Source organism: Pinus tabuliformis, chromosome 7 (genome assembly GCF_031772625.1).
Source record: "Pinus tabuliformis cultivar Carrire ecotype Pingquan chromosome 7, CPIR1, whole genome shotgun sequence".
NCBI lineage: Eukaryota > Viridiplantae > Streptophyta > Pinopsida > Pinales > Pinaceae > Pinus > Pinus tabuliformis.
In genome coordinates, this window is record NC_142293.1 from 580036543 (window position 1) to 580050393 (window position 13851).

Below are 13851 nucleotides of genomic sequence, written 5' to 3' on the forward strand. Positions count from 1 at the left end.
CTTGTTTATTAGTCTCCATAGCATGTACCAAAAGGCATACTTGTAAAAATATGAAAATCATACGCTAGTTTTATGTGGGTTGGGCATAGACGTAGATGCAGCATTTCATTGGCCCTTCCCAAAAAGTTGGGAGGCTAGGGATTTAAAATTATCCATGTTTTTAGCAAGGCATTTGTACATTAGAACCTTTGGAGACATACACAACCCAAATTTTTGGGGGAACACTCTTAAAACACAATACCTTTCCACATCCTCTTATTTTGATTGGATTCGTTGGCCAAAAAAGTCCACAAAAGGATCAATAGTATGTAAATCCTTTGTCCTTGCCTTTCCTCTCATTGGGGACTAGATGGATTGGCTCATATGGAATGGAAAATAAATAAATTTGGGGCTCGATCCATGGGTAGGTTTAGTTGATGATTATAAACTATCCAATGGACTTATCAAACATCTAAAAAATCAGGGTTGTTTTCACCTCGCAAATATCAAAGAACAATCCCCTCATGCTTGGGGTTCGAAGGATGGAAATCAACCAATGATTTAAATATTTCTGGGTCACAAGTTGAGGAATAAGAATCATTCATAAATCTCCTCACCTCAAGCTACATTAGACTTCAAGAAGAGATAGAAGATGACCTAGTTTGGTTAAGGAGTCCACATAATGGATATTTCACTGCAAATTTGGGATATGAGCCACACATTACCTCTCTTTTTACCAATGAACCACAATGGTGGTGGGAATCTATGTAGAAACTCCATGATGCACTGAAATCGAAGATCACATTTTGGATGGCTCTTGACAATAAATTACTTACATAGGACAATCTTACCAAACATGGTTGTGAGGGACCTGGTTACTGCATTTTATGTAAATAATTCTTTAGAAGCATTGTCCACACTTTTATATCTTGTGCATATACCATGTAGGTCATTTACGTGAATCTATTAGAGTTGCATTTATCCATAACACAGTCCTCAAATGGTTTGGCAGATTGTCTCAAAGCATGGCTTGAAAATAAGGGTGTTGCCTCATTCAAAGGTTTTCCAAGCATTTTGATAATGTACATTTGGTGGTTTAGGAACATGACAATATTCAATTCCAAGTTCATTCCTCCAGATATTACTAATGACCTTGGGTCCAATCTGTGCTTGGAGCATAAAGTGGACCTGGAACCCATGTGAAGGCACTCTACCATCATGCCTCCCCTTACTCTGGGTATTCCCTGGGGGTTTTTTGATGGCACAACACAAGGACATCCACCACACTATGGTGTTGGTGTCATTCTTTTCCCCATGCCATCACATAGTATACAAGATAGATATGATCATGGTCATGGAACCAATAACACGGTTGCATTCATTGCTTTTTATGTCCTCCTACATACCGCAACATCAAAAGATGTAAAGTGATTAGAAGTAATGGGTGACTCTAAATTAGTCATTGATTGAGGCGAACAACAAAGCTCAGGTGGAATATTTTTACCTTCATTCCATCCTATGTGACATCAAGGAAGCTCTTCCCTCATTTGAGTGGATTTCCTTTACACACATCATGCAAAAATTAAGCACTATACCTGATAGCCTCTCAAAGGAAGCTCTACAACTCATGATTGAAGCTTTCACCCTTACAGATCTTCAAGATGGCGTAGAGCATGACTAGATAGCCTGCCACCTTAAACATGTCTCATTATTTGCTCACGATTTCTCCCTTAACATTGGTTATATGTCAACTATCCATTATCTCTACAATTTTATTTGCTATATTCATAGCACAACTTTGCACACTAGTTTTTATTGGTATTATATCTTCACAACATGATGGTATCACACAAAACATCATACTTTCTTAGAACACTTAAATGTAGTTTTTTGTATTATGTACAACAAGATAAATATCCCCACATCATACATACATTTAGGTTAAGACACCACCGAAATATCAAACCTCTCATTTTTTCCATGCATGTGAAGTCTACGAACCTTTGATTTTTGTCAAGCTTGTGAAATCTATAAATCATACATCTATATAGAATTTCTTAATAAATATAAAGTTTTATTTTCCTTTTGAAAAAAATAAAATTAAACAAAATTTTAAATATAATATTAAAATAAATAACTTATTCACTTCCCAAAATAACACATAATTTATTCACTTCTCAAAATAACATATATAATAAAAAACAATAATCTAATAAATCCTAAAATAAAATTAAGACCCAATATAATATTATCATTCTAAAATAAAATTAAAACTTAATAAAATATTATGATGAATGAATAATGTAAACATTGCATTGGAGGGTTAATTTCCCAAAACAAGCTATATAACAAGAAAGTACAATCTAATAAAGCCTACAGTGAGATTAAGATTAAAAATGATTCCATTCCAGCCCTATGGTTAACTTCCCAAAACAAGCTATATAACAAGAAAGAACAATCTAATAAAGCCTAGAGTGAGATTAAGGTTATAAAGGACTCCATTCCAGCCCAACGTCTAGATTAGATTTATTGAAATCATACTCGCAACCCTAGCGTTTTTGAAACAATAGAAATGACCCTATTCTATTGGAACACGTCAAAAACACAAAAGGCACCCTAGCTTTTTGGAAACAATAGAAATGATCCCATTCTATTGGAACACGTCATAAAAGCAAAAGGCATCTACTTGGAAGGAAAGCTAACACGTCACAAAAGCAAAAAGCATCTCAATTGAATTTTGAAGGTCCTGCTAAACAACTCTATACCGTTCGATCATTTAACAGTTGAGATCCAACTGATCAATATTGATCCATTGACCATGCAGTTTCTAGCTCGCCCATTTATTCACGTTCCGCTCTCGCTCTCTTTGCCAGGCTGCGTGTATGTTTGTCCAGTGAGCGCTCTCTGGGTATTGTGCGTGTCTCTGTATGTGTCTCTGTGTATTGTGTGTGTTTTTGTGCGTGGTTTTTTATATGAATTGTGTTCATTCGTAGATGTTGTGTAAGTTTGTGATGTTGTTCAATCGTAGATTTTGTGTATGAGAGTGAGATATTGCGTAATTTTGTGATCTCTGTGTGAGAATGTGATAGCGTCTGCCTGAGAGTGCGATTTCAGTGAGAGAGGGTTTGGCAAATAAATTTTATCAGGTAAAGAAAGCGGACGTAGGGTTCGATGGGCCAAGGCGATCCCATTTATTTGTAAGTATCTCAAAATCTTTATCATCGTTTTCATTTTTCATCTTAATATGAATGGGAAAATCATTTTGTCCATTGGATGTCTAATTTATGATATTACTATTATTTTTTTGGTGAATTTATGGTAGTAATTTGTAATCCCAATATTGAGCATGGCTTGGTTGGTTGGTAACAGTAATTGCAAATGCTTAGCTGCTGAGAATTCAAAAAATGAAAAGAAAATGGCGGGATGCTCCATCATCACCATCAGGTAGCTGTCATTTCTAGGTAAGTTTCTTTATGCCCTTTTCCTCTCCAATTCGGTGCTCTTCTCTATTACCATCCCTTTTATTTTTGGCTATGGTAGATATAGGTTTTGAATGTTATAGTTTCTTTAACCATTTTAGGAAAACAATAGATGATAGGAAAACACTTTTTATTCAGAATCCGCATGAGCAGAGAAATCTTTGGAGGTAAAGAAAGCAGACGTAGGGTTCGATGGGCCAAGGCGAGCCCATTTATTTGTAAGTATGTCAAAATGTTTATCATCGTTTTCATTTTCATCTTAATTTTTCATTGCCATCTTAATTTGATTGGTCAAATCAATTTGTACATTCAAATTTGATTTCTAATTTGCGAATTTATGGTATTAATTTGTAATCACAGGAAATGCTCTGTTGAGCATGGCTTGGCAGGCTGGGTAACAGCAATTGCAAATACTCAGCGGCTGAGAATTCAAAAGGAGAAAAGAAAAGGGCGGGATGCTCCATCATCACCATCAGGTAGCTGTCATTTCTCCATTAAGTAGCTGTCATTTATACAAATATTTTGCCTACGGTTCCCTTCAAGGATTGGGACACATTCTGATTTAATTGAATGGACTTGCTAATTAACTCAAAAACTGCCATTGGAAGATGTAATAGGAATGATCTATCTCAGAAAATTAAAGCAATGTCGAGATTAGGTTCACAGGTTTTAGAACCGTGCTTATTTCAAAATAGGAACGTTCTTTGTTTCTGTTTCAATACGGAAGATGAATCAGCCGGATCCTAATCCCCTGTTTTAATTTGGCTTATTAATATGAAAGCAATGTCGAGATTAGGTTCGCAGGTTTTAGAACAATGCTTATTTCAAAATAGGAACGTTCTCTGTTTCTGTTTCAATACGGAAGATGAATCAGCCGGATCCTAATCCCCTGTTTTAATTTTTGCTTGTTAATATGAAAGCGCGTTTTTCTGTTCTTGGAAAAAAGTAGCTGTCATTTATGGGTAAGTTTCTTTATGCCATTTTCCTCTCAAATTCGGCTCTCGGATATAATTTCTATTACCGTCGATTTTTGGTTAATAGGTATAGATTTTGGATGTTATACTGTCTTTAACTTTAGCTGATAGGAAAACATTTTTTTATTTCCCTGAAACAAATCCGCGGGTAATTTCTTTTAGCTTTTCGGAGATTTTGCTGTAATCTCTGGGTCTTTTCCTTTAGCCTTTTAGGGATTATGCTGTTATCTAAGGGTGGCTGAGATAGATGACGCCCACACCAGAAGAGTGGGTTGCGCCAAATTTTTTTGGACTGATTCAGAGAGTTTCATTGTGGACTTTCCGTCGATGCCTTAATATAATAAAATTATGGCATCAATCTTGACAATAACTAGCCTGTATAAATACAGAACACAAAGATGCAAAAAGTTGTACATAGATCATGCTCACAATTTAGATCCAAGATTATGAACAAATTTAAGAATATATATATATAAAATGAAAGAGTGAAGTCTGATTGAGCTTTTCTTTTCTGGTTTCGGTGGCAACGATGTCCGTGATACGCCACACCTCCCCTGCTATCCCCTCGACACATTCACGTCCAATCCTTGGATCCCAATGCATCCATTTCGATTCTTCCAGACAAGGCTGTTATAGGGGCGGCGTTGTCATACTTTTGGAGTTTTAAATTTTGTCGGCGGTCTTAATAGATATATAGCTTTTGAATGTTCTAGTTTTTTAAACTTTAAAGGAGAAGAAAATATTTTTATATTTGCCAAAAGCAGTCATATTTCAATTGATTGTTAGTGAAATTAATATGACTTATGACTTTTAACGATTTTACGTTTTGTAATAAGGTTTTTAAATAATTATTATATTAATTTTATTTTATTTTTAAAATAAAAATATATTTTGTATTTTATGAAATTTATTATTTCATATTTTATATTAATTAAGTATAATGAAATAATATTTTTTTTACAGAATTTTAATTGGAATTGCAGTTTGAAATATATAAATAAAAAATTAAATGTTACTTATTTATATATCGTATATTATTTAATATGAATAGTACATATAATCTATTCATATAGCCTATATGATTTAATATTTGACATATAGATAATACTTTACCTATTAAACTAATTGTCAAAAAAAATTAAAAATTAAATGTTATATGCTGTTTAATACAGATAGTACTTGACACATTATTATTATTATTATTTTTAAATCAAATGTTTTTATTATTGGTCACTTTATGATAATTACATTTAGTGGTTTTAACAAATTAAATGTTTAATTTATTTGATTGACTTTGTTTTTTTATTCTATATATTATAATTTTTTTATTATTGTATAAATAGTATTAAATAAAATATTGATTAATAATTTGTTTTTTTTAATTAATTTTAGTCTGTATATTTTATTTAAAAACTTTTAAATATTGATTTACAATTTTATTTGTATATTTAACTTTTCTACAAGTATGTTATATTTGTATAGCACAAAGTAATTATTGTTCAATATTTATTTCCATATTTAATATGATATTTTATTTTGCATATTTTATTTTATATTTTTATAATACTTTATTTTATATTTTTTATATGAATTGGTTCTAAGTTGGGTTATTTTTTTCAATTTAACATATTAGAATTCAAATATATCTATATTTTCATTTTTTATATTTATTAATATTATCTAGATAGAAATTAGTTCATATTTTAAAATTTTCTTAATAATATATATGTATATATATATTAGCTTTTTTTTATTCAAACCATTTAAATTTTTAATTTAATATTTTCTTTTTGCTTTTAAATACCATTTGCCCAAAAACCATAACTCATTTCAAAATTAAAATATTTTAACCTTATAAAATATAGATACTAATTTATATTCAAAATTTTTTAATATAGTAACTCTCTATTATAATACCTTATAATTATTCTAAAAAAAATTTATTCCTTATTTAATTATTTTTTGCATTAAAAAAAAAACTACTAAATAAATAACAACTGCATATTACATTTATTTTAGTTAAAATCACATTTATTTTATTTAAAATCACATGAACAATATCCATGGGTAGCTTCCTTTAATTGTTTAGGTATTTCCATGGGTCGTTTCTTTTAGTTGTTTAGGGAGTCTGCTGTTTCTTAGGTGATTTTTTACATGGCTTGAAAACATTTTTTATTCAGAATCCACATGAGCAGTGTCACCCTGAAACAAATCCACGGGTAATTTCCTTTAGTTCTTTGGGGTTTCTGCTATATGTAGGTCTTTTCATTTAGTTGTTTGTGGGTCGTTTCCTTTAGTTGTTCGGGGGGGGGGGGGTTTCCTTCAGTAGACGTCATCTGTTTCAGATGACAGATGACGCCATCACCAGAAGAGTGGGTTGCTCCTCAAAGATTTTTCGAACTGATTCACACAGTTTCGTTATGGACTTTTCGTCAATGCTTTGATATAATAACATTATGGCATCCACCATAACAATCTTGACAATAACCATAACAATCTTGACCGCTATAAGAGCACAACGATTCAAAAATTTGTACCTAGATCTATGTTCACACAATTTAGATCCGAGATTCTGATCAAGTTTAAATATATATGTGTGTGTAAGTCTGATTGATTTTTTTTTCTTGTTTCGGTGCCAACAATTTCCGTAACACGCCACACCTCCCCTGCTATCCTCGACACATTGCACGTCCAATCCTGGAATCCCAATGCACCTATTTACGTTCTCCCAGAAAATGCTGCCATCACCTCGACAGTAACGTTGGTCCATCTCTAGTTCCTCAAGATTGGGGAGGCGCTCTAATCCTGAGAGGGCACTATTCAGCTGTTGCAATTTGTGATTATCAGTTGCTTTAACTTGGGCATTGCTTTATCTTCTATGCACTGAAAGGTTTTCAAACACTTCATGTGCTATTTCGAGTTTTTTTAGTCGAGAAAATGCATTAGGTTGTCCAATCTCCTGTGGAAAGTCTACAAACTTTTCATTGTTTGACAAGCGTAGCATTTTCAGGTTAGGCAGATTTTGGAGGGCTTTAAAATGACCTGCCCAATGCTGTCATCTCCATCCAATACCAGCACCCTGAGCTTTCGAAGCTGAGAAATCTTACACACGTCGTTTTGAGTACTGCAGCACTGACCAGATGAATGAGCATATTCCAAGGAAAGAGTCCTTATTTTGTCAGGTCCCGCCATATCTTTAACTCGGCAAAATATGTTGATATTGATTCCTCGTTAAATGCTAATGTTGGAGGCGGGTCAAATTTTTGACATCCGTCAATTCAAATGCATTACTTGTGTTTTTCCTTCTCAACATTTTCACCCCTTCGCATTGATATGCACCATATACTTATGGTCATGTATGCATAAGTAGTCATAGAGTACGCGTTTTGTTCAGTGAAACGCGGGCTCTTCAAAACACGGGGTTTATTGTCATGTAGACCATGGCGATTGTTTGAGTGTGAAGTCCACTTGTCTCCACGTCAGCTCCCAAAATCTATCTGTCAATTTAATTGTTGAGATACTCGGTGTCCTCAATGGTTTTACAATGATGATAACACGTGCCCTGACTACACGTGATGGAGTGGAGCGGAGGAATTGTTTCGATGGTCAAAAGTGGTCTGACTATGGGCAAAATTTTTTCAAAAAATCTCTTGTAAATGCAATGTTTGAATTCTCTGGATGGTTAAAAGTGGTCGGAATATAGGCAAATTTTTTTCAAAAAATCTGTAAATGCAATGCTTGAATTGTTTGGATGGTCAAAAGGGCCCTGAATATGGGCAATTTTTTTTCAATAAATCTCTTGTAAATGTGATGTTTGAATCATGTTTTTGATTGTGGAAATGGATTGAGCACCATCAAAAATGTCTAAAGCACCTAAAATTTTGAAGTTTAACAACCGTAAATTGGATTTTCTCAAAATATGACCGGAATTTCCATGACTTTCAGGGCAAAAAAACAGTCTTGTTAGATGATAACACACCTCTTTTCGAGTTTAAGTTTGTCCATTTTTTCCTTGAATTCTGAATTCTACCCAACACGCCCTTTAGTCATTAGAATCTTTTTTGAAAATTTTAAAGATCATAATTAATTATTTTTGAGAGATGTTTTCTCCGATAATCACATCAAAATTCATTTGTCTATGCGATTAGAACCAGCGAGTGTGGTTTATCATCAGTACACGGCGAGTGTGGTTTATCATCAATACACGATAATCAGATCCATTCAAACAAACGGCTAGAAAGAAACAACTATTTTTTACCACAAGAAACGACTACATTTGACTCAGCTTCAGCTACAAAAAAACTAGACCAGTAGTTAGGGAAAATTGATTATGACCAAAGTCAAACTAGCCGTTAGATTTGCTAGCTGTTGGAGGCTCTGCTCGGTCTATTTAACATGAGGAGCTAGATCTGTTTCTTCATCTTGTCCTGAGGATGAACCACACTAGTTGGTTCGAAACGCGTCGACAAATGAGATTCCATGTGATTTTCGACGAAATCTTTCTCTAACCAAAAATATCTCTCAAAAATTTGCTATGGATCACAAAGGCCTTAATTTAATAATTAATTATTTGTTTAAAAATAATTAATTATTTATTTAAAAATAAATAATCATATGTTTAAAAAATCATAATTTCTCAAATTTTTAATTAATTATTTTCATTATTTGTTGAAGATTATAATAGATAATTATTTAAAAAATATTTAACTCATTATATTTTTTTTAAACCAAACCAAATTTTCAACAGACGTCCATCCTGTTTTTCTTATCAATCACCTCATGTTATTTATTATTATTAATCTAATCTAAATCCAAAATATAAGTACACAATGAAAATAATATTATATCCAATTTCCACTGTATCATACCTAACATATACATTTCTACTATGTTGTTGTCTTCAACACAATATTTGTTCCAAGCCATTTTATGTGGACCTTTCTTTAATTCTTTGGTTATCTAATAAATGTGTTCCTGTGGTTGCTCTTAATCCAGAAATTTGGATACTATTAACTTATAATATTTTTATTTTTAATTAAATATTTGTTTTAAATGGATTTAAAAGAAATGATAAACAAAAATAAAATTATATATGTTATGATTAAAAATTAAAAATTATTTATTATTTATTTATATTATTGTTTTATATTGTTTTGGTGTATGATAATTTTAGGATTATGGACATAAATATTGCACCTAAAATAACTAATATTTAATAGCTATTAAAAAAATGTATTTAATTTGATTTGTTATATTATTTAATCAGGAATAATAAGAATATTAGTTATAAAAAAATGAATTTAATTTGATTAATTATATTATTTAATTAGGAATAACAAATTTTACAATATGATAATTAATTATGTGTTGTTTATAATATGAAGATATTTGATTTAGTTAAATAAATGACTAATATAAAGATAAATGTTTTGCATTGAAAATTTTATTTTTCCAAATAGAAAATATATTGAATTAAATTAAATTCAAGTTAATAATAATTTATTAATTTACATCTTGATTTTTAGAGTCCTATTTCTATTTTATTCTCACTTAATTACACCATAAAACTGCATCCCCTTATATTATTTATTCACAGCGTCGTTGGAGTTCCCTTATATTAGAATATACAAAAGGATGATAAAGGATTTGTTCTTTTTGCAACTTAAAAAAAAATTATAAGATAGAAAATATCTATATTGTAAGCAAAACATGAAACATATAAAAAGGAGATTGTGATTTTACATCTGAAATTACATTTCTAAGTTGATCTCAAAAACTTTAAAACTTGACTAATCCCTATTTTCCTTTCTTCATAACCTTATTTATGTATGTTGATTTACTTTCCTTTCTCAATCAACCTATTGAGAATTGTTTTAAGATAAAATGATGATAAAGTTTTATATAATGTTATTAATTTCTCTTTTAATAAATAATAAGCACTTATTATCTAATTTTCAAATAAAATCTACAATAAATAGTTTAGAATATTTTCTAAATTAATGTCATATGAATTCATATTTAATTGTAATAAATAATTTTAAAAAAATCCATATTATTATTACGGTAAATCAATATTTTATTTTCTAAATTTTTTCCTTTAAAATCTATACCAATTTTTTTGGTTTAATTTTAACTTTCAAAACCTATACCAATTTAATGTTACTCTCCGGATTACCCAATTTAATTTTTTTACGTTTAATTTTCTAAATTTTAATACCCAATTTAATTTTAGGCTCGTTACGCTTGTCTTTTTGTAATTTCTATAATTTCCTTCGTCTTTTTGTAATTTCGATAATGAGGAAGGGAGAAAATAGAACCTTCCAACTTGTAAGAGGATTGGTTGGGGATACATATGTATTTATAATTTTGTTTTGTCTTTTTGTAATTTCGATAATGAGGAAGAGATGAAAATAACAGCTTCCAACTTGTAAGAGGATTGGTTGGGGATACATATGTATTTATCATACTTTGGTAAGGGTGGTTTTGGCTCTGAGATGCCGTGGTTCTATGCACGATGATAGACTGAAGTTAGTACTGGACTACCTGTAAAAGCTGGTCGAGGTTCCTGTGCTCTGATGGCTATGAAAGAGGTAAGGAGGAATTAATGCATGATGCTTTTATAACCGGCATGGCTGTGTATGTTTGTCCAGTGACCGCTCTGTGGGTTATATCGTGTGTGTTTGTGCATGTGTCTCTGTGTATTGTCTGTTTCTGCGCGTGTTTCTTTATATGATATGTGTTCAATCGTGGATGTTGTGTACTTTTGTGATCTCTGTGTTAGAGTGTCATATTGCGTAATTTTGTGATCTGTGTGTGAGAATGTGATAGTGTGTGACTTCATTGAGAGAGGAGATTGGCAGAGAAATCTTTGGAGGTAAAGAAAGCAGACGTAGGGTTCGATGGGCCAAGGCGATTCCTATTATTTGTAAGTATGTCAAAATCTCTATCATCGTTTTCATTTTCATCTTCGTCTTAATATGATTGAGCAAATCATACTGTCCATTGGAATTTGATTTCTAATTTGTGAATTTATGGTATTTAATTTGTAATCACAGGAAGTACTGTATTGAGCATGGCTTGGCAGGCTGGGTGACAGCAATTGCAAATTCTCAATTGTTGAGAATTTTAAAAAAAACTTGGCGGGATGCTCCATTATCAATACCATCGGGTAGCTGCCGTCATTTCTCGGTAGGTTCTTTATGCCCTTTTCCCTCTACAATTCGATGCTCTTCATTTATTATCATCCATTTTATTTTTGGCCAGTAGATATAGATTTTTAATGTTATATTTTCTTTAACTTTAGATGATAGGAAAACATTTTTTATTCAGAATCACATGAGCATTATCTCCCTGAAACAAATCCAAGGGTCGTTTCCTTTAGTTTTTTTTGGGGATTTTGCGGTTATTTGTGGGCTTTTTCCTTTAGTTGTTTAGGGATTCTGTTGTTCTGTGAGGGTGGCTGAGATAGATGATGCCCACACCAGAAGAGTGGGCTGCCCCCAAAGATGCCCAGATTTTTCGGATTGTATCACAGAGTTCCATTATGTACTTCCCGTCGATGCTTTGATATAATAAGATTATGGCATCGACCATAACAATCTTGACAATACCTATCCTGTATAAGAGCACAAAGGTGGAAAAAATTGTACCTAGATCTATGCTCACACAATTTAGAGACAAGATTATGTGCAACTTTCAGAAACTATATATATTTTTCTGATTGAGTTTTTCCTTCCGTGCCACGCTACACCTCCCCTACTATCCTCGATGCATTGATTCAAGAGTAAATTCTGTCTGTTATGTATGCAGTATGTTCTGTATTATAGTGAACATGTTATTTTTGGGAGCTCATTTGATATCGAATTGAGCCCTTCCAAATTCGAGCATTCATAGAGAGAAAACCTGTTGTGTGTGTTCGAAATTTAAAATTCTGTGATAGCAGCAGGGTTGGTAATGAGATGATGTCTGGGTTGCTGCTCCTTGCTTTGCCAATATAAAAACCTTTTATCCATACTTGTTTCTGTGTTCAGCAGCATACTAAAAATTATAATGCATGCTTAGATTTTTCATGTCTTTGATTCCATTGCGACTTCTTTTCCAAGCTTATGAATGGAGATAATTCGTGTTATGCATTCTAGGAAATGAGATGATATGATGGGCTTCTGCTCCTATCTTTGGTTCCCTTTGCTGTTGCCATAGAAAATGTATATGGTATGCCCTAGTATAGATCTCCTCTAGTTAGTCTCCGATGAGATCGCTAAGATGTCTCATTGGGCTGTAGTTCTTGTTGTTCTCACGTCGAGGTGTAAAAATTATCGATCCCGGACTACCAGCCAATCCTTACGGTCATTACCCAGTGTGCCATCAATTGATGATTATGCCTTCCAGTTCTCTTGTGTTTCCCGGGTGAACATTGGATATACCAAAAATTTGATTGCATGCATATTGAAATTGGTGGGGTACGTATGCGATGCATACTTATGAAATTGGTAGTTGAATTCGATGATTGATATTGATTTTGTTCACCGCACACTGCTCTGCTCAGCATGTGAAACTGAAGAGAGGAAATGATGTGCTTGGCATTAGATAATCACCTGATGTTCAAGGTTCTTCATTGAGAGAAATGAATAGCAATGCTTATATACTCAACACTCTTTCGATTTGCTTCATGATTTCCTTTTTGATGGAGAAAATCTTTTATGTACATTAGCTAATGTTTCTCCTTGATTCATATAGATAAATGACGTGCTACACCTTGATTGATTGATTCTTTGCTTACTATAATGACTATAACGATAGCTAATAAATGAGATAGAGATTCCTATGATTCACTGTGCTAATGAATGAGATAATTTTCCATGATGCAATTGTAGATAGGTTGTCCATAATTCAAGGAGTATTGACCTAGCGAATTATAGAGTGAAGTGATGTGCTACACCCCGATTCATAAATGAATAGATATAATTTGTGTCCTTCGATCTTGTACCCTGGTTCTACATAGGATTTTTAGATTATTATGCCTTCCAATTCTCTTGTGTTTCTCGGGTGAACATAGGATATATAAAAAATTTGATGGGGTGCATATTCAAATTGGTGGGGTGGTACGCATGCAATGCATACTTATGAAATTGGTACTTGAATTCGATGATCGATATTGATTTGGTTCACCGTGTGTGCTCTGCTTAGCCTTTGAAATGGAAAATAGGAAATGATGTGCTTGGCGTTAGATAATCACCTGATGTTCAAGGTTCTTCTTTGAGAGAAATGAATAGTGATCGTTATATACTCAACATTCTTTTGATTTGCTTCTTGATTTCCTTTCCTGATGGAGAAAAACTTGTATGTATATTAGCTAATGTTGCTCCTTGATTCATATAGACAAATGACGTGTTGCCCTTTGATTGATTGATTGTTTGCTT

At 32.5% G+C, this 13851-nt stretch overlaps 2 long non-coding RNA genes across 2 annotated transcripts in view; both read left to right on the plus strand.

The window, feature by feature from the left end:
* The first annotated feature begins 2935 nt into the window (after positions 1-2935).
* Positions 2936-3664, plus strand: LOC149248755 (uncharacterized). The gene is made up of 3 exons (XR_016265774.1): positions 2936-3176; positions 3349-3440; positions 3597-3664. It is a non-coding gene; the product is annotated as an uncharacterized LOC149248755 (long non-coding RNA).
* Positions 3665-10847: 7183 nt separating this feature from the next.
* LOC149248756 (uncharacterized) overlaps positions 10848-13851 on the plus strand; it is a 331776-nt gene continuing 328772 nt past the window's right edge. The window contains exons 1-3 of the long non-coding RNA XR_016265775.1: positions 10848-11022; positions 11261-11361; positions 11488-11620. This is a non-coding gene — a long non-coding RNA (uncharacterized LOC149248756). The remainder of the gene's footprint in view (positions 11023-11260; positions 11362-11487; positions 11621-13851) is intronic.